Source organism: Aphelocoma coerulescens (genome assembly GCF_041296385.1).
Source record: "Aphelocoma coerulescens isolate FSJ_1873_10779 chromosome W unlocalized genomic scaffold, UR_Acoe_1.0 ChrW_unloc_scaf_1, whole genome shotgun sequence".
Taxonomy (NCBI): Eukaryota; Metazoa; Chordata; class Aves; order Passeriformes; family Corvidae; genus Aphelocoma; species Aphelocoma coerulescens.
In genome coordinates this window covers 14,815,343-14,832,972 of record NW_027184080.1, presented here as the reverse complement: position 1 = coordinate 14,832,972, position 17,630 = coordinate 14,815,343, and the positions used below count along the sequence as shown (strand labels likewise).

The 17,630-nt window shown below is 49.9% G+C and overlaps 1 long non-coding RNA gene across 1 annotated transcript in view; it reads right to left on the bottom strand.

Annotated features, from left to right (window-relative positions):
- Window positions 1-2,455: 2,455 nt before the first annotated feature.
- The window catches only part of LOC138102772 (uncharacterized), a 36,840-nt gene continuing 21,665 nt past the window's right edge, over window positions 2,456-17,630 (bottom strand). Inside the window, exons 2-3 of the long non-coding RNA XR_011147532.1 lie at window positions 4,221-4,320; window positions 2,456-3,376 (exon numbers count right to left, since the gene is read on the bottom strand). This is a non-coding gene — a long non-coding RNA (uncharacterized lncRNA). The remainder of the gene's footprint in view (window positions 3,377-4,220; window positions 4,321-17,630) is intronic.

The following is a 17,630-nucleotide window of genomic DNA, read 5'->3' as shown; positions in this document are numbered from 1 at the left end:
AGCATTTTGGGCAGCTCGCGATCTGTTACAAACTCCTGTTCCGGAGTTTTAGCTCCCACCGGCTGAGAAGGAGGCGGGGCACCCTCCCTCTCTCGTGCAGGCTGCATAGGCTGCGCGCCAGCTGTGTCGCTGTGAGATGATGCAGGCATCTCGCTGCACTGCTCTATCTGATTTTTGCTTACTATTACTTTATATATAGCTCTGCAAATGGGAAGAAGCTGTGCAGCTGGACCATTTCCACGGAGGCTGCTTATTAACTTATTAAAAGCGTCTCTCTGCGATTTTGACATAACATTTCCTGGTTTTGAATAGATTAACCCTGAAGCATAAAGTCCATACCTGACTGTGACGTCAGAAGTTTTCCTCAGTTCCCTCTATTCCGTAACTGTTCAGAAGTACGGTCCTGGTTCCTTCCATCAGCACTCTAGGGATTCTGAGCACCTTTTTCTTTTTCCCCGGGGAATATTTTTCTTCCTTTTCCTTTTCCAGTTCGAAGCTGCTTTTTTCTTCTTTTTCCTCTCGTTTTCTTCAGGGAGTCCAAACTCTGAGTCCTGACACACAGGGCACCAATTGTTAATTTTTCTCTTGTTTTTTCGTTTTTGTCTCTCTGAACCGCGAGTTCTTTTACTCAGAGTTTGGATTGAAACGCAGGAGACGCTAGGCTTTTCTTCTAATTGATGTTTATTATTTCTTATCTTTAGCACAGCTGCACAGGGTGTGCTTTCAAGTTAGCAAGGTGGAAAATGGCCGTGAGTTCTAACTTTCAAGGCCTTTTAAAGTCCAAATCAACCAATTATGAAATACCAAGTAATATGTTTTTACTTATAATCCAATAACTATCTATTCATGGTCCACAGTGCGGGTTTTTTTGACCCAATAACAGAGCACTCAGATTTGTGAAGAAGGAGAAATGAAGGAGCAAATCCACACCCAAAACTCTCCATATTGTTACACTTATATATAATTATATCCCAGAAACCTAAATTCTCTAAACCCAGGGTTCCAACAACGCAGAAGGAGAAGACCTAAAACATGGGGGGGGAATGGAAACAGGTTTCTGCTCAGGGAGGTAGGAGAATCCCCTCCCAGCCTCCCTTGCCTTCCCAGGTGCCCTTATGGAATGGATTTGAGGCTCTGGAACTGAAGGGTCAGGTAGGGAATGGGAAGGTCTATCTGGGGGTTGCCCAGAGAAAGTCAGTAAACCAGACGCATCACAACTATGGCTGTTAAGAAAGAAAGAAGAGTAATTGTTCTAGGTGACTCCCTTCTGAGGGAAACTGAGGGCCACAAATGCAAACCAGACCCATCCCACAGGGAAGACTGCTCCCTACCTGGGCATGCTAGTGTTGGCTGTGTACTCTTTAGCCCAGCTGAAGTGCATCTACACCAACACACACAGTATGGGTATCAAACAGGAGGAGCTGAAGGCCATTGTGCAGCAGGAAAGGTATGATGGAGTTGCCATCACAGAAATGTGGTGGGATGACTTATGACTGGAGTGCTGCAATGGATGGCTCCAAGCTTTTCAGAAGGGACAGGTGAGGGAGGAGAGGTGGTGGGGTGGCTCTGTATGTTAGGGAGTGTTTTGACTGTATAGAGCTCAAGGATAGTGATGATAAGGTCGAGTGCCTATGGGTAAAAATCAGGGGGAAGGCCAACAAGGCAGAGATCCTGGTGGGAGTCTCTTATAGACCACCCAACCAGGATGAAGAGATGGATGAACAATTCTAGAAGCAACTGGCTGATATTTCACAATCACTGGCCCTTGTTCTTGTGAAAGACTTTAACCTGACAGATGTCTGCTGGAATCTCAACACAGTGGAGAAGAGGCAGTCTAGGAGGTTCCTGGAGTGTGTGGAAGAGAACTTCCTCACGCAGCTGGTGAGCAAGCCTACCAGGGGTGGGGCCCTGCTAGACCTGCTGTTTGCAAACACAGAAGGGCTGGCGGAAGATGTGGTGGTCGGAGCTGTCTTGGGTACAGCAACCACGAAATTATAGAGTTTTCAGTACATAGTGAAGTAAGGAGAGGCATCAACACAACCTCTACCCTGGACTGTTGGAGGGAGGACTTTGGCCTATTCAGGAAACTGGTTTGGGGAGTTCTTTGGGAAAATGCCCTTAAGAACAAAGGGGCCCAGGAAGGCTGGATATTCTTTAAGAAGGGAATCTTGAAGGTGCAGGAACAGGCTGTCCCTATGTGCCTAAAGACGAGCCTGAGGGGAAGAAGCCTGGCCTGGCTGAACAGGGAGGTTTTGCAGGAACTCAGGGAAAAAAAGAGGGTTTATGACCTTTGGAAAAAGGGGAAGGCAACTCAGGAAATATTTAAGGATGTTGTTAGGTCATGTAGAGAGAAAATTAGAAAGGCAAAAGCTCAACTAGAACTTAATCTGGCCACTACTGTAAAGGATAATAAAAAGTGTTTTATAAATATATTAATAACAAAAGTAGGGCCAAGGAAAACCTCCATTCTGTATTGGATGCAGGGGAGGACATTCTCATCAAGGATGATGCAAAGTCTGAAGTACTTAATGCCTTCTTTGCCTCAGTCTTCAACAGTAAGACTGGTTACCTCAGGGAAACCAGCACCCTGAGCTGGAAGACAGAAATGGGCCCCATAATCCATGAGGGAATGGTCAGTGACCTGCTATGCCACTTAGACACCCACAAGTCCTTGTGGCCAGATGGGACCCACCCAAGGGTACTGAGGGAGCTGGCGGAAGGAGGATCCAGGAAATTACAGGCCCGTCAGCCTGACTTCAGTGCCTGGGAAGGTTATATGTCCTGGTTTAAAGGACAGGTACCTGCCAGGGAAGGTGGGAACCTCCCTTAGAATGGAAAATATGACCCCTTCCCTCCAAATTATTATAACTTTGAAATTATGGGGCTGTCAGACAAAGATATGGGAAAAGGAATAACAGTTCCTTACTAGAATATATATATATATATATGTATAAAACAAGGCAAACAAACAACAACAGCAGCAACAACTAACAAAAAAAAAACCCCAGAGTCCCAATAACAGCCTTCTCTCAGCTGTCAAGCACTTTCTCCTTTGGTATAGTTATGGCCACAGCTGGCAGGGGTGCTGTTGGCTCCTGGCCAGGCTGGGCAGGTGCGATGATTCCCCTGTGGCTGCAGAGGGAGCTGTGGCGCAAGCTCAGCCACCTCTCCACACGGTAATGGTGGCTCAGCTGGTGGAAGAGAGAGAAAAGGGACTTCCTTTGCAAACTTATGGGAAGCAGCTGGTCTCAGTGCCCCTCCAGGTCGTGAAATTAACTGTAGCAGGAACCTCGGAGCAGTAGGCTGGGACAGCAGAGATGAGCACACCTGGGGTGGCAAACAAAGTGTAGCAAAAACTCTGAAGCCATGACAGGACCTGCGGGGAATCCAGGCGGACACGGGATGTCAGGTTAAAGTGTAGCAAAAAAGCCCGAAGCAGTGGCAGAAAACAGTGGGGCTGGGCAGCAGCAGACAGCTTCTGCAAGCAGCTGCTGCAAGCAGCCGGGTGCCGTTGTGTCCTCTGGGAACAGTTCCCACTCAGCCCGGTCAGCTCGGGACACAGCAGGCAACGGGGGCCAGCCTCTGATATCGGAGGGATGGGAGGTCTGGCTCGTGGGTCCTTCCAAGGGACCGCGGCAATAAAGGCAGACGGCGGAGGAAAGGGGGCAGGCTCAGAGTTGGGTTAAATCCAGAAAGTTTATTGGTCCTCCGAACGGGGGGACCACAACCACCAGGGGTGCCCAACCCAGAGCACCTGCAGATCGCGCGCCGGGGCATTTTATGGCGGGGGGGGGCATGGGGGGGGGTGTACAGAACAACCAACCAGAGAAGGGAAGGGTGTGGCAAGCAGAACGAGGGACACATAAGGGAACCAACTATAACAGGGGAAGGGAGGGACTCCTTTCCCAGGACTAATCAGCTGGCCCCCTGGCTAGAACTTTCCAGAAGCCTGGGAGGGGTGGCAGAGTGACAGACAGGGTCCTGGGAGGAGATAAAAATGACAGACAGGGTGATTTAAATAAAACAGGGAGGGTGCCAACTGGGGTACACCAAACTTAAAGACCATGGGGGGGAGACCCGGACTGAACTAAGCTAACACACTCCCACAGCCGGGAGACGCTCTGTCCAGAGAGGGGGAGGGGTTCGGGGTCCCTTTCCCAGTGAGGTTGGGTGTTGAAAAGGTCCCAGTTCAACAGCTGCTCTTATGAGCAAAGGCTCACCCACAATAAGGAGAAGCAGTGCAGGACAAAAACTTCGCAGTGGCAGGGAATCCTTTGGACAGCAACAGTCCGGCACCAAAACCTCGTCTCCACTCTGATCCTGAGAGAGAGAGAGAGAGTGCGAGTTTAGCCCAGCCCCTGATCCCCCAGCCAAACTCTTGTGGTACCTCTGCACTTCCTAAGAGAAAGCCCCCCAGCTAAGAGACAGTAGCAAATTGCCCCCTTTCGCCTCCTCCTCCTCCCAGCCACATCTTTTGTCTCTCAAGTATTGTCATTATCATCTCTTAGCCAACAAATGGGAGAAAATTCCCTGACAAAAAAAAAAAAAAAGGAAAAATCCTAACCTCCAACATTATGGAACAGATTATATTGAGTGTGATCACAAGACACATACAGGACAACCAAGGGATCAGACCCAGCCAGCATGGCTTTAGGAAAGGCAGGTCCTGCCTGAACAGCCTCATCTCCTTTTATGACCAGGTGACCTGCCTAGTGGATGGGAGAAAGACTGTGGATGTTGCCTACCTGGACTTCAGCAAAGCCTTTGATAATGTCTGCCATGGCATTCTCCTGGAAAAGCTGGAAGCCCATGGCTTGGACAGTATCACGGTGTCCCGCAGTGGTAGGGAGGAGAAGAGAGATCCAATAGGCAGGCATTGTGCAGCAAGATTGATTTATTTAATTATTTTACAAACTCTTTTATAGACTTTTTTCTTCATAGTCTAATTGGACAAAGGATCAGCCACCCCTTGGGGGTGATTGGCTAAAATCCTAAAACATCCATTGTCAAAATATTTTCCTACTGTAGTATACACAAAGCTTTGCAAGGTCGCAGGTGTTCATAGTTTATAGAACTCTACTAATATCTTCCGTGAGAGAGAAAAGAATCTCACGGGACTGGAAAGAAGCAAGAGAAATTCTTGCTAGCTGCATATTTGTATCCACAATTCCCCCTTTTTGTTTCGTAAGATAACAATTCTACTAGGTATTAAACCTAAATTGAAATTTACATCAGTTATTAATTCTAAATATAGCCTTAAGGGCTTTAACTATCTGACTCCATAACAAGAAATTTAAAGTTCAGTCTCTGCTTCTGGAAGGACCATCCCAGTCTCTGCTTGTAGAAGGACCATCTGCCTGATGGTTGACATCTTGGTCATCATCAGAAGAGTCATTAGGCTGATGATCTACATTCTGGTCACCATTTGGATGGTTGACGTTCTGGACATCATTTGGAGGTTGCCTGTTCTGCCTCTGGTGCCATAGGTCAGGGCAAACACATTTTGAAGGTAGCCACGTTTAGCGGGGGGGGGGGGGGGGGGGGGGGCTCCCGGGAGCAGGAGAATCCAGCCACAGTCACGATACGAACACCGATACGATTTGAGCATCGTGCTCCCCTTTATTGTTCACTTACACCAAGTTATACTTTTTCAAAGCTCACGCCCCTTTCCCATGAGAAAGCCTCTAAGCAGCAGGGGAGCTGACTAGTGTATACCTTTTCCCAAGGCTGTTCAAGGCTGCCAGCTAGCAGGTGCCTTGCAAGCCTATCTTCAGCCTGAGGCCCCGTCAGGGGTACTTCTGCAACAGTCCTGGGATGCCCAAGCTCTCCTGGGGTATCCTATGCCCCTGTTCCACAAGGAATTCCTCTACATATCCCCCGTTTTCTTTTTGGGCAACCCAGGTCTGGTTGATGATTTTCCGCAGCCCCACTTTAAGGCAAGAAAAAATGCACCCAAGTATTATTAAGCTTAATATAACTACAAATAGCAATCGGCAGCCTTCTACTACCAAGGTACGCAGCCATCCGGTGATACCCAGAGTCTTAAGCCAATCTCCAATTGTGGTCTGTCTCCCAAAGGTTGTGTAGGCCCCTCTGGCGGTCAGAGAGGTGCTTGTGAATGGAGACAGAGTGGTCAGAAAGACTCATACAGCACATACCCTGGAACTCTTCTCAGCCGTGGCCGCGAGCTAGTAGTAGAAAATCAATGGCTGCTCGATTTTGTAATATTGTATATCTAACACTAGTAACATCTGTGCTTTGCTCATCAAGCATCTGCGAAGTTATGTTTAACTTATCCCTCTCCCAGCAAGCAAGTTTATGCAAAATAGCGTGAGCCCTGGCTGCTGAAGCACCAGGTAAAAACATAGATGCTAGCCAAATTAACTGCCTTCACTCGATCTAAATGGGTGGACAGCTGACTGAAAATGTCTGCGAATGCTCCTGTCTCAAGACAGTCAAAAAACAATTTCCCACTACCTCGGTGTCTGGTGCTATACCCAAAATTTTATGTAACACCCCTTCTTAGTTTTTCCTTTGGAGGGGGTTCCCCGACACCCACCACAAGTCACTAGCAACCACCCAGGGCAGCTGTTACATTCGCCCCAGGGTCTCGCTATTTCTCCTGCTACGGAGAGTGGTGGATCTGGAAAGTCCTCAGCTTCTTCACTCAGCCACGTCTGCAGCCTCTCCCAAGGCTTCTCGGGACGGAGGTCCCAGAGTTCCAGCTGTTATGGGAGTGGCGCTACTTTCCTCAGGAGCTGATGCTGACTGCGCCTTCTCGCTTCGGGGTTTTGTATGTGTAGCACAGCACCACTTGCTGGGCACCCCTCTGGTCAGTGCTGCGGCGATGACTTGTCCCTGTTGTTGCAGGACATTCTGCAGCGTTGCGGTAAAAGCAGCTGTTTGAGATGACTGTTCTGCATGGGCAGGACGTACCAGCATCTCGTGTACACCTGCTTCTTGGGGCAACGTGGCAAGAATTGTCTTAGTTTTCCTATTAGCATTTTCAAAGGCAAGTGTTCGGAACATTTGCTCTTGGAGCTCTTCAGAGAGCTCCGTTGCATCCTTTAAGGCTGCTGACAAACGGTCAATGAACTGACCATATGGCTCTGACAGCCCCTGTCGGACTGCTGCATATGGGGGAGATGTCTTCTTTTCAGGTACTGACAACAAGGCTTTCTGGGCAAGAGTCCGTGACAACTGATGAATGACTACGGGCATGGTCAGCTGTGTTTCTGTTGCCCCGTAAGCTCCGCTCCCAGTTAGCATGTCAGCTTGGAGTGCATACAGTGGGACTTCTGTGTCACCTTGATGTTTGCTAGCTTCTTCTTGTGCTAGCTGCATCCACGTTCGCTCCCAGAGCAGGAACTGTGAAGTGGTTAATAACAACTGTGCGATGCTGATGCAATCATTCGGACACAGGACATCTGCTGTAAAGAAAAACTGCAGAATGCCGAATATGGCTTCAGACCGCAAGCCATGCATGGTGACTGTTTGCTTGGCTTGCTGCAAGAGCTTCCAGTCATGGGGTTCCCACTTTGCAGTGTCCCCTTGTATCTGTACAGGGCAAGCAAGGGCATCCACTGAGTGCCAATCACCCTCAATGATTGCATCACGGATAACTCCATTCCATCTCCTTCACAATGGGTCAGTCCTCTCCGTCGGGGCTGATGGGAACGACGGCTGCACCTCCCCGCGTGGGAAGGGAGGGGCTGTAGGCCCTGTGCTTGATTCTCCTGATGGGAACGTAGGAGCTTTGAGTGCTAACTCCACTGGGGGCCACGGGACACCACGGTGCTGGATGGCGTAATATCACAAGCTTTGGACTCCAGCATGTCTTGCCGTGTAGATAAGTCAGCAAGCTTTTTTATTATTTCTTGCATCATTTCTTGGTGCTTCTCCCCCTCTTGGGGCTGACCCCCGGCAGCCCTGGCTGGCTCAGGATCTGCAGGCAACTAAACCGCAGAAGCTGCTTCGCTGCCGGACATCGCTCTGCTGTCTGGCAGAGGGGGGTTGCGCTCTGCCGCTTTCGGCTGGTCTTTAGGACTGCTCGTTTGCTCTGCCGCTTTTGGCCGGGCACCAGGACCGCCTGTTTCTCCTTGGCCTGCCTGTGCCCCGCCCCCTGAGTCGGGCGGCTCTTCTTCCACGTTCGCAGCCATTTCTCTCTCAGACATCAGAAGGATAACATCCTGCCCTGCCGAGTCCAGCAACTCCTGCAGTGAGCGGACGGGTGCTGCTGTGCCTTTAATCGATCTTTTCGCGGCCAGCCCGAAGAACCGTGCTACACTGGACTCCGTCCTGGTCTCTGGCTGCCGCTCCCTAAGACCCCCGTCTGTTCCTTTCCCGGAGCCTCTACACCCAGAGCTGCTACTCTCTAAAGCCTCTATGGCGGCTGCGGCCACTGTCCTCTCTGTTTTCATCTCTGCAAGAGTGCCAGTTACTGCCTTCCAGGTTAAGCCGAGAGCTTTAGCTTCTTTAGCTTCCTTTCCTCCCTCAATCATGGACAGCCACAATTTATATCCAACTTCCCCCCACGCTTCGGTTGAGAACAAAAGCAAAGCGTGACTCAATAATGCATGTTCCTGGGCCCACGTAACGAGGGCTTTCACATCTCGGTCTTTCAGAATTTTGCCTCTCATAGACAGAATATTAGCTAGGACTCGAGGTCCTGCCCCATAGTCCATAGCATCTGTGCTCCATGTACCCGCTCGGCCACACGAAAATAAGATCTCTGGCCACTCGGCTTTGAGGTTTAGCCCCCGGCTTTACTCGGCTTTGGGACTTATCCTCCAGCCTTCTATTCTGCTTTGAGACCAGGCCCCCGGCTTTACTTGGCTTTGGGGCCACCCGCTCTGGTTCCCCTGGCTCTGCCGCACCGATATGTGGAAATTCGGAGTCTTACCGCGTTTAAGTGAACCTGCATGTAGTAAAACTCACTCGGGTCCCTGCCGTTCCGGCGCCACGTTTAGCAGGAGGGGGGTCCCGGGAGCAGGAGAATCCAGCCACAGTCACGATACGAACACCGATACGATTTGAGCATCGTGCTCCCCTTTATTGTTCACTTACACCAAGTTATACTTTTTCAAAGTTCACGCCCCTTTCCCATGAGAAAGCCTCTAAGCAGCAGGGGAGCTGACTAGTGTATACCTTTTCCCAAGGCTGTTCAAGGCTGATGGCTAGCAGGTGCCTTGCAAGCCTATCTTCAGCCTGAGGCCCCGTCAGGGGTACTTCTGCAACAGTCCTGGGTTGCCCAAGCTCTCCTGGGGTATCCTATGCCCCTGTTCCACAAGAAATTCCTCTACAGCCACCGTACCCCAGTATCTGTGGAAATGCAAGCATGCCCACGACCCCAAACGATAAGCTCATGCGGGCCTTCCCACTGGTTAGTAAGTAAATTCCATACCCAAACTTTTGCCCGGGGCAGTTGTGTCTCGCCTGCAGACTGCAATGAGAGAAAATTATTCAGAATAACAGGATTATTTGAATTTTGTGGTACTGTAAGGTGATTAATTGTATACAAAGCTTTTTCAAGTCGGCTCTGTGGGGTTTCTGCATGCATTCCCCCTTTTTGTTTTTCCAAAACACGCTTCAAGGTACCATGAGCGTGTTTGACATTGGCTTGGCCCGTAGAAGAATGTGGGATACCAAAGGTATGGTCTGCACCCCATAGGTGCAAGAACTGCCGCATCTCCGAGGCGTAGGCAGGACCATTATCGGTTGTAGGTACAAAAATGCTGCTAGCGAGGATTTTCTTGCTATTTTCTAAGTCCGTGAGAGACTTTTCTCTCTCACAGAAGTGGTAGCAGAGTTATGTAAACAACCAAGCCACCTGCAACCTTGGAAAGTCTTGTTTATAGTATATTAGAAAAATATTTTGGCAATGGATGTTTTAGGATTTTAGCCAATTACCCCCAAGGGGTGGCTGATCCTTTGTCCAATTAAACTATGAAGAAAAAAGTCTATAAAAGAGTTTGTAAAATAATTAAATAGATCAATCTTGCTGCACAATTCCTGCCTGCTGGATCTTCTCTCCTCCTCCTCCCTATGGCTGCGGGACATGGTGATATACCCTAGGGACCAGGCCTGCAGTAATATTTGGTGCTGCCCGACGTGATCTGCATACTGCGAAGTGTCCTGCTGCTGTGAGTCAAGCCGAATTCCTCTAGAGGTACACTGTTCCCCTTTCCTCCCCGGGACCGGGAGGTCCAACGTGACTGAGAAATGGCAAACAGCGGCTCACAAACAAACGCTGTGGTACTGGTCTGGAAAGGTGTGTTTAGTATAATGCACACTTCCATTCCTGAAAACTCAGTTTGGGAGTTATTAGACTGGGCTACTTTAAAAGGGATTTCCATGGACAGAGATACTGCCCTGGACTTTGCCCTATGGCAGGAACTTGGCTGTGCTGTCCGACACGAGCTCCCGTCTGGGGAGCTAGCAGCATTAGAATTATATCAAACCTGGCGTTCGTTATTTATCCTGCTGACAGACCTTGACTGTGATAGCAGAGCTGGCTCGCCTATTTCGGTGATGAGTGATGGAGGAATGTCCGAGGGGGACCCCGCTGACTGGGCTTCCGGGGCAAATGATGGTAGATTTGGAAAAACCCCCCCGCCTCCACAGGCAGAGCCTGCGCCGCCTCACTCTGCCCAATTGCAGGACTCCGCGGCCCCCAGGGACCCCATGCCGGCAGAGGTGGGGGGGGTCAGGGCAGCAGAAGGGCGCGCAGTATGCCTTACCGCTCAGCTCGACGGCGGCCATGGCTTATCCAGGGCCGCAAATTAGCCGCTTAGCGAATTGGACCCCCAGAGCGGCTCCTAGCCCGGTTGCGTATGCACCTGGATCTAACTTCTTAGCCGGCGTAGCGCCGGGCGAGACTGCACCGAGACTGCCTGGGTGTGGTCCACTGCCCTCCTTGGCGCTGGACTGTTCTGCGCAGTCGCAGAACCGAGCCATCGACCTTTTAATACAGCATCTGCCTTTGCTGACAGAGTTACCGAACATATCCCGAAGGCTGGAGGACCTGTTCAGCTTGCTACTGCTGCGGATGCCAGAGCCACCCTGCCATGCGGGGCGCACCAGGCCCGCGCTGCCAGCACTGCCCGTGCCGCCCGCGGAAGCCGCGGCTCCAAACCAGGAAGCAGCGTGGCCGGCAGCGAGCCCAGAAGTAGCGCTGCCGCAGGAAAACCCAGAAGTGGTGGCCAGGGGCGGCAGCGCCGAACGCGGCTGGGGCGGGCGAAACAAGAGCTGTTTCGGCAGCGACCGCGCCAAACACAGCTGCGGAGCAAGGACCAGCAGCGGCGCCGGGCATGGCTGCAGCCCCAGAGACGGCAGAAGTGGCTCCAGGACCGGTTCGGTCGGGCCTGGCCAAGACGGCCTCCCGTAAAGAAGCTGCTGTTCAAACTGCAGCGCAGCCAACTGCAGTCTGTACTGTCTGTTCTGGCTCTAGCGAACTTAGCCAAAGTGCCCCTCTCCGTCCACCTCTGTTCACTCCCAGTGTCTCTGAGTTGCCTTTGCCTGATGACTCATCCTCAGGCAGTGAGGCAGATGGGGTTCTGGCCCCAGGTCGTCAGGCGGCTGTAGCCGCGTGGCGAAGGAAAAGGCGGCGTCGGTCTCGCCCCTGGACCTTTCAGGACTGCACGGTAACAGTGTGTCCGACCCACTACAGTTGCTTCTTAGAGTCAGTTAAGATGCGAGCATTGGAGGAGGGTGACTAGAGGTTATTGGAAACACTTGGAATGCCAAATAGAATTGAGGATTCTGGGCATAACCGGGAAGCTGTTAAACTTCATCCACAGGCTGTGCCAGAAGTTCAGGATGGTAGGGATTCCCCAAAAGGAGAGATCCAAGCTTTCCCAGTGTATAAGGCTCTCCCAAATTCAGGCGAGCATGATAAGCATGAGGCAATTGCTTGGAAAGTTGCCCAGGACCTGCAATCCAAGGTGGCGCAATATAGGCTAGGTTCTGCTAAGGTTATGCAAATGATAAGGGTGATAAATACAGATTTGCTTGCTCCATTTCATATCAGGCACTTAGGTCAAATCCTATTTCAACCTGTACAATTTACAGTTTTTGAGACTACCTGGAGAAAGCTGTCTGACAAGGCCACATTAGGGAATATGCAGCTCCCTGCTGATGATCCTAGACGGACAGAAGGAGTGGATGCTTTGATGGGGACTGGTCCCTTCTCTGATCCCAGTCTACAGGGTAACTTGTCCTCTAGCGTCCTGCAGCAAGCTCAACAGGTCGGCATGACTGTCCTGTGTAAAACCATAGAGTTGTCCGCGCCCAGAAAGCAATATACTGAAATAGTTCAAGGGAAATCAGAGTCATTCCTCTCTTTTGTAGAAAAAGTCGCTGCTTCTCTCGAGAAGCAGGTTGAGGATGACGGGTTAAGACAGTTGTTGTTAAGGCAGTTAGTGAGAGATAACGTGAACGAAGAGTGCAGAAAAATCATAGATGCCTTACCAGGAGATCCTGAAGTAACAGACATGGTCGAAGCCTGCGCTAAGGTGGGATCCGGGAACAGGAAAAGGTCTGCTTTGGCTGCGTTCCTGCAGCCTGTTCATGCATCTTCTGGTCGTGAACCAAAGCAACCCAAAACAGGCGAAAAAATGGAAGCGGCCTAAGCCGAGCCAAAAAGAGAACACAGCGATCCCCCAGTGCAAGAGGTGTGGCAGGCATTGCTCGTACTATTGTAGATCCCTGACTCATGCCGATGGTCGGCCTTTGTCAGGAAACTTCTGCCGGGGTGCAAGGAGGGGGAATTGCTCTCTGATGCAGTCTTTTCCCCAGAGAGTGGCACAAGTACAGGCACAGGCCTACCCAGCCACCCCAGAGACGGCACCCAGGGATCAGACGGTTTTGACATCCACACCGCAGCCGCAGTCGTCTTAGACTCTAGCGGTATTTATAAGGTTCCCTTGGATGCATATGGACCCCTAGCCCTGGGATCCAGTGCACTGCTGGTGGGAAAACCTGACTTACCCATCAAGGAATCTTTGTGCACTCAGGAGTTATTGATGCTGACTTTAAAGGTCAGATTTGCGCTATGGCATCCGCGCAAAAACCCCTGTAACTATTCCTGAAAAGACCTGCCTTGCTAAATTAGTGCCTTTTAAGTCTTGTGCCCCCAGGATAGAGCAACAAACTCATGAAGATAACGGCAGTGGATCTACGGGATTTCTGCAGGCCTTCTGGACTGCAGACATCTCTGACCAAAGGCCACAGATGACATGTACCCTGATCCTACCGAATGCCTGTCCACCCCGGATTCAGCTTTGAGGTTTGATTGATACGGGTGCTGATGTAACTATCATCTCCTTCTCTGCATGGCCTCCCTCATGGCCTTTAGCTCCTGTGGGATCAGCCATTGCAGGAGTAGGAGGAACCACACAGAGCTATTTAAGCAAATGGCCTGTGGTGGGGAAGGACTCAGAGGGGCACACAGCTACAATTAGGGCTTACGTTGCTACCACTTCCCTTAACTTTTGGGGACGGGATGTGTTGGCAGCTTGGGGGGTACAGATTGGGACAAATTTTTAGTAGGGGTCACTGTGTGTAAGGGCGCACAGTATCCTACACTGCCTTTGAGGTGGTTCATTAACACACCAATCTGAGTCAGACTCTGCTTAGTTAGTTGAATCAAGGGCTGTTACCATGGCTTTCCAATGATTCTCACAGGAATTTTTGAAATTGGTTACTGAAGCCGACTAGCAAAAGCTTCGTATACAATTAATCACCTTACAGTACATCACAATTCAAATAATCCTGTTATTCTGAATCATTTTCCCTCATTGCAGTCTGCAGGGGAGACACAACTGCCCTGGGCAAAGGTCTTTGTACGGAATTTACTCACTAATCAGTGGGAAGGCCCTCATGAGCTTATCGTTTGGGGTCGTGGGTATGCTTGCATTTCCACAGATACTGGGGTACGGTGGCTGCCTTCAAAATGTGTTCGCCCTGACCTACGGCACCAGAGGCAGAACAGGCAACCTCCAAATGATGACCAGAACGCCAACCATCCAAATGGCGACCAGAATGTAGATCATCAGCCTGATGACTCTTCTGATGACGACCAAGATGTCGACCATCAGGCAGATGGTCCTTCTACAAGCAGAGACTGAGATGGTCCCTCCACAAGCAGAGAGTGAACTTTAAATTTCTTGTTATGGAGTCAGAGAGTTAAAGCCTTAAGGACATATTTAGAATTAATAACTGATGTAAATTTCTATTTAGGATTAATAGTAGAGTTGTTATCTTATAAAACAAAAAGGGGAATTGTAGATACAAATATACTGCTAGAGAGGATTTTCTTGCTATTTTCTAAGTCTGTGAGAGACTTTTCTCTCTCACAGAAGACGTAGCAGAGTTATGTAAACAACCAAGCCACCTGCAACCTGGGAAAGTCTTGTTTATGGTATATTAGAAAAATATTTTGGCAATGGATGTTTTAGGATTTTAGCCAATTACCCCCAAGGGGTGGCTGATCCTTTGTCCAATTAAACTATGAAGAAAAAAGTCTATAAAAGAGTTTGTAAAATAATTAAATAGATCAATCTTGCTGCACAATTCCTGCCTGCTGGATCTTCTCTCCTCCTCCTCCCTATGGCTGCGGGACATGGTGATATACCCTAGGGCCCAGGCCTGCAGTAATAATTGGTCTTCACAATAGCCGGCATGCCCAGGACCGAGGAAGCCAATTTCCAATGGGCAATGACATCACGGCCCTTCTCTCCAGTGTGAGAAGAAGCCCACATAACTGAGGAGAAAGTGTCAATAGACACATGCACATATTTAAACCGGCCAAATCCAGGGATGTGCGTTACATCCATTTGCCAAAGCTGCAAGGCTTTTAGCCCTCTGGGGTTTACCCCCGGTGGCAATAGCACAGCTAGTCCGTGACAGTCAGCACAAGCACTGACAATGTCACACGCTTCAGTTGGTGTCAAATGAAACTGCTTCTGCAGGGTATGTGCACTTTGATGGAAGAAACCGTGTGATGCCTTGGCTTGTGCAATTTCGTCAGTCTGAGGCCCTACCCACGCAGTGTTGGGCAGCATGTCGGCCCTGGCATTGCCTTCTGTTAGAAAACCTGGTAAATTGGTGTGGCTTCGAATGTGCAGAATGTAATATGGATGCACTCGAGCCTGAATTGCAGAGTACAAGGTTTGCAATAGTGAAAACAGAGCCGCATTGTTCACCTCCTTCAGAAATGAACAATCTAAGCGTTGGGTTATATCTGCTACGTAAGCAGAGTCAGTAACAAAATTCAAAGGTTACCTGTGAGAATCACTGAAAAGCCATGTTAACAGCCCTTAACTCAACTAACTGAGCAGAGCCTGACTCGTGGCCTTTCATCACCTACCATTCCGATCCCTCCTTCCAGGTAACAATGGCTTCCCAGTTTTCCCAGAACCATCTGTAAAGATGGTGGGTCCTTGCACTGGCACTCGACTTTTTCCTGGCCGCAAAGAAAATTTGGTCAATTTTGCCAACTGCAGTAATTTATGGCTGGGCAAATGGTAAGTGATCTGCCCTGAAAAGTTTTTCAACGCACTTTGCAAAGGAGCACTATGGATAAGGCTCCACTCAAAGTATTCCTTTGAGATCACAATGACAATTACGGCAGGATCCACAGCCATCAGTTGCAAACACCGTTGGTGGCATTTGATTATCAGAGAAGTGACCAATTCAAACACTGTGGTTATGGTCCTTTTTGGCTGATGAGGCAAAAAGACCCATTCTGGGATATGCAAAGGATCAGGCCATTTTAGCCGGGGGGGGGGTCCCGGATGCAGGGGAACCAGCCGGAGACATGACACGGACACCGATACGATTTGAGCATCGTGCTTCAGTTTTATTGTTCACTTACACCAAGGTATACTTTGCAAAGTTCATGCCCCATTCCCACGAGAAAGCCTCTAAGCAGTGGGGGAGCTGACTAGTGTATACCTTTTCCCAAGGCTGTTCAAGGCTGCCAGCTAGCAGGTGCCTTGCAAGCCTATCTTCAGCCTAAGGCCCAGTCAGGAGTACTTCTGCAACAGCCCTGGGTTGCCCAAGCTCTCCTGGGGTATCCTATGCCCCTGTTCCACAAGGAATTCCTCTACATATCCCCCGTTTTCTTTTTGGGCAACCCAGGCCTGGTCGATGATTTTTCGCAGCCCCACTTTAAGGCAAGAAAAAATGCACCCAAGTATTATTAAACCTAATATAACTACAAATAGCAATCGGCAGCCTTCTACTACCAAGGTTACGCAGCCATCCGGTGATACCCAGACCTGTAAGCCAATCTCCAATAGGGTTGTCTGTCTCCCGAAGGTTGTGTAGGCCCCTCTGGAGGTCAGAGAGGTGCTTGTGAATGGAGACAGAGTGGTCAGAAGGATTCATACAGCACATACCCTGGAATTCTTCACAGCCATGGCCGCGAGCTAGTAGTAGAAAATCAATGGCTGCCTGATTTTGTAATACTGCATGTCTAACACTAGCAACATCTGCGCTTAGCTCATCAAGCATCTGCGAAGTTACGTTTAACTCATCCCTCGCCCAGCAAGCAAGTTTATGCAAAATAGCGTGAGCCCTGGCTGCTGAAGCACCAGGTAAAAACATAGATGCTAGCCAAATTAACTGCCTTCACTCGATCTAAATGGGCGGACAGCTGATTGAAAATGTCCGCTAATGCTCTTGTCTCAAGACAGTCAAAAAACAATTTCTCACTCTACATCTCTGTCTGGTTCTATACCCAAAAATTTATGCAACTCCCCTTCTTGGTTTCACCTTTGGAGACAGTTCCCCGACACCCACCACAAGTCACTAGCAACCACCTAGGGCAGCTGTTACATTCGCCCCAGGGTCTCGCTATTTCTCCTGCTACGGAGAGTGGTGGATCTGGAAAGTCCTCAGCTCCTTCACTCAGCCACGTCTGCAGCCTCTCCCAAGGCTTCTTGGAACGAGGGTCCCAGAATTCCAGCTGTTATGGGAGTGGCGTCGCTTTCCTCAGGAGCTGATGCTGACTGCGCCTTCTCACTTCGGGGTCCTGTATGCGTAGCACAGCACCACTTGCTGGGCACCCCTCTGGTCAGTGCTGCGGTGATGACTTGTCCCTGTTGTTGCAGGACATTCTGCAGCGTTGCGGTTAAGGCAGCTGTTTGAGATGACTGCTCCGCACGGGTAGGACGCACGAACTTCTCGTCTACTCTTGCTCCTTGGGGCCGTGTGGCAAGAATTGTCTTAGTTTTCCTATTAGCATTTTCAAAGGCAAGTGTTCGGAACATTTGCTCTTGGAGCTCTTCAGAGAGCTCCGTTGCATCCTTTAAGGCTGCTGACAAACGGTCAATGAACTGACCATATGGCTCTGACAGCCCCTGTCGGACTGCTGCATACGGGGGAGACTTCTTTTCAGGTACTGACAACAAGGCTTTGTGAGCAAGAGTCTGTGACAACAGATGAATGACTATGGGCATGGTCAGCTGTGTCACCGTCGCTCCATAAGCCCGGCTCCCAGTTAGCATGTCAGCTTGGAGTGCATACAGTGGGTCTTGTGTGTCATGTAGTGGGTTGGGTTCGTAACTGGGCAGAAACACCAATTTAGTGTAGTTGTTTGGCCCAAAATACTCATTACTGTTTATCCT